The 3,975-nt window shown below is 36.0% G+C and overlaps 1 pseudogene; it reads left to right on the top strand.

The window, feature by feature from the left end:
• Positions 1-326: 326 nt before the first annotated feature.
• Positions 327-3,148, top strand: LOC113913591 (annotated as a pseudogene).
• Positions 3,149-3,975: the final 827 nt, after the last annotated feature.

The following is a 3,975-nucleotide window of genomic DNA, read 5'->3' as shown; positions in this document are numbered from 1 at the left end:
TACCCTAAGGGCTTAGTCAGTTTCAAGGCTTTTGCAGAAAGCGGCATTACTTGGGTTTCTTTGAAATGAGTACAGTTATTAAAATAGCAATGATTGTAGCTAGTTGGTGGATTGGCACTAAAAATTGGTGCAGCCTGTGAGCTTCTTTTTCTAAAATTCACATGCACATAAATGTGTCCATGTAAAGATGTCCGTCAATAGAGTGTGGTTATAGCAGTTGAAAACTGACTAGTTTCTCTCTCCTCAGGTAGCTTTAGTTTGGTTTGATATTGTTCTAAGAATTGCTTTTAATTAAAAAAAAAAAACAATAATCTGTTTTCGTAGTGATGTTTATGAAAGTAATAAAAGTCTCGAAATGTGCTATTCTTTCTGAAATTTGGGAAGGAAAGACATTCTTATAATAACATGGTACTTGTTGATAATTCCAGTGCTGTGTCTCTCCTGGGTAGGAGTTTGAATTCTCCTGAGTAGATTGCTATCTTACACTGGATGTGATACTTCTACCATAGAAAGCCAAGGAATGGCATCTTAAAAACAGCCTTATTATTTTCCACACTTCCTACACACCAGGACAAAAATGCCTTTAGAATAGAGTTCCAAACACCGTTCTCATCCTTCTCCTTTTTGTCTGTGGGAAAGTGGGTGGGCAGGAGGCATGTGAATGTGTTCACAACAGCTCATTGAGTGTCTGAGCAGTTCTGAAGCCCCCATACAAGTATCTTCATATTTAGGAGTTTACATATCCTCAGCTAACTGCCTCCAAGATCCTTTTGCTCTTTTTTTTCTACCTCTGGCTATATCTCCATCTGTTCTCTATCTCTAGCTTATTTTTTTATTGTTATTCTCACTTTCCTCTGTATTTCAATCTCTATTTTCCTTTCTAGTCAATGTTTCTGCCTTACAACTTCCCAAATGTGTATGTGTTTTTTTTTCCCCTTAAACTTTTACTAAGCTGTTGGTTATATGCAGTGAGTGCTTGTTTTCCTTTGTAATAAAGTATTGTACTTAAGAAGAATTCAGAGTATGCTTTCTTCTGAAAGGTTTTTCTCAATATTAGCAATACTCTTAAGCTGTCATCATATTCCTTGACTACTGAGTTTTTTTCTTGTCAAGATAGTAACTTTATTTGAATTTTTATGGTACACCCATTATTTGTCACAATTCATGTATGATAATGCAAGGATTCTCCCTTTCAGATACATGTTAAGTTTCTAATTTATTCTTGTATATCCAGTGCCCACTCATTAATACCACCGGCATGTCAAAAGTGGTCACTTAATTTTTTGAAATATGAAAATAAATTAAGAGATATAGGCTCTAAATCCAGAAGAGTGTATCTTTATGTGGCATGTGCTAACTATCCGCTGTATCTGTCCATGCACTCGACTATAATAATGTCCCCCTTTAAATGGCATTATACTTTCAAAATAAAAGTTCTAAACATATTACTTGCCTCTTAAAGACTTTACCTAGACCAGGGCTTCTCAAACTTTAATTAGTGTACAAATCACCTGGAGATTTTGTTAAAACACATGTGTCATCCCAACCTCTGTGTATTCCGATTTTATGTGTCTATGTAGGACTAATGGACTTAAGTTTAAAACAAATTCCACTGACGCCAGTGCTGTTGGTCTGAGGGCCACACTCTGAACAGAACTGACATAGACCATTAAATAGCATTCATAACTATTTTGTTTTTTAGCTAAGGACTAGTTTTATGTGCCAGGTATGGCACTATGTATGTCATTATTTAAAGTGTTGGAGTATTCAGAATTTGTATACTTACTTTAATGGTGAGTTTTATACTTTTATATGTTTTCATGTTACTAATTAGTGTCTTTCATTTTAATTTGAGGAACTCCCTTTAGCTTTTCTTGTAAGACAGGTCTCATGTGATAAACTTCCTGTGGTTATGCTTTTCTGGGAAAGTATTTTTCTCTTCATTTTTGAAAGACAGCTTTGCCAGGTATAATTTTCTTTTTTCTTTTTTTTTTCCACTTTCTTTCAGCATGCTGGAACTCACTCTCTCCAGATCTGCAAAATTTCTACTCAGAAGCCCAGTGATAGCCTTATTGGGATTTTCTGGTATGTGATGAGTACTCCTAAAGAAGCTTTCACTTTATCACAAATGTAAAAGAATTAAATTTTCCATTCAAAAGATATAAAAAGTTTAAAGGGATGAAAAACAAGATCCAACAATATGCTATCTACAGAAGATTCATTATAGCTTTAAGGGCATGGATAGGCTGAGAGTGAATGAATGAAAAAAAAAGATATTCGTGAAGATGGAAACCAAGAGAGAACAGAGGTGGCCACACTTATATCAGACAAAATAGATTTTGAATCAAAACTGTCATAATGAGACAAAGAAGGTCATCATATGATGAAAAATAAGTCATCATCAAAAGTATATAAGGGCCACTCTTCCTCCACCACCAGTAGCTGTGGGGTTAGTGGTCCAGACAAGCAGGGAATTTAAGCAGGCAAGTGCTCCCGGCGCCCCAGCTGGGTCATGGTGCAGAGTCTGCCCATGACCCCAGGCGGCCCCATCACACCAAACCAGCCTCCCAGTTGGCCTGGAACAGCTGCACCAGCTGGGAGTTCTTTACTAGAAGTTGGTTGCTGACAAATACGAGAATGATCCAGAATTAGAAAACCCTGAAGAGAGAGAAACTACTCCTGGATGGACATAATAACTGTATGCAAAGATAAGCAACCAAATCACGAAAAAAAGACTAAGATGTTCTGTGAGGAGCACCTGGATGATGAGATCTGCTCCATCTTGGACAGCAGTGGCTACTTTGATGTGAGAAATAAAGAAGACACATGGATCCACATTTTCATGGAAAAAGGAGACATGATATCTCTTCCTGTAGGGATTTATCAATGCTTCATGCTGAGGAAAAGACCTACATGAAGGCCACGTGGCTGTTTGTGGGAGAACCAGTGTGGACAGCATACAACCCACGAGCTGACTATTTCAGGGCTGGGAGGTGGTGGGCAGTATGTGCAAGTTTTGGCACAGACAGCACAATGGCGCTCCTGGGGTCTAGCTCACCCTTCATTCACCCTTCTGAATGTCCTGAACATGATCACAGCAGAGAACCTGTCCTTTCTCCTTGCTTTTATATTGTTGACTTGGGATTAGGTGAGCTTTCCTTTGCAAGAGTTGATTGAAGTATGTTTTAATGAAAGGAGCTTTATTATAAAAGTGATTTTTACATAGAAGCAAGTCTTAACAAATTGAGGCTGAAATCATATCAAGTTGAAATCAATTCAAGAACACAATTGTATCAAACTGCAAATCAGTAACAGGGAGAAAATTGGAAAATTCACAAACATGGAAATATTAAATAACATGAATTTGAATACCCAATAGGTTGAAGAATAAATCAAAAGAGAAATAGAAAACTATCCTGAGGCAAATAATAATGGGGAGACACAACATACCAAAACTTTCAGAATACAGAAAAAGCAATTCTAATAGTGATAAATGCCTAAATTAAGAAAAAAAAAAGTATTATCTCAAATAACCTAATTTTACACCTCAAGGAACTAGAAAAAGAAACTAAGCCCGAAATTGGTAAAAGGAAGAAAATAATAAAGTTTGGAGCAGAAATCAAAAAAGTGGAGATGAGAAAAACAAATAAAAAGGATTGACAAAACTTAGTTGTTTTTTAAAAAGAAAATTAACAAACTAGCTATACTAAGAAAAAAAAGAAAAGTTTCAATAAAATTGTAAATGAAAGAGGAGACATAATTTTTATTTCTGAGAGCATAGAAATAAAAAGGATCATAAGAAACTGTTGGGACAATTCAATTCAGCAGCAAATTAAAAGGATTATACACCATGCTCAAGTGGGATTTGTCTCTGGGATGCAAGGATGGCTCAACATAGGCAAATTATTAAATGTGATGTACCATATTAATAGAATGAAGGATGAAAATCACATAATTATCTCAATAGATACAGAA

This window comes from Zalophus californianus, chromosome 11, assembly GCF_009762305.2.
Source record: "Zalophus californianus isolate mZalCal1 chromosome 11, mZalCal1.pri.v2, whole genome shotgun sequence".
NCBI lineage: Eukaryota > Metazoa > Chordata > Mammalia > Carnivora > Otariidae > Zalophus > Zalophus californianus.
This window is presented reverse-complemented; position numbering and strand designations above follow the sequence as displayed.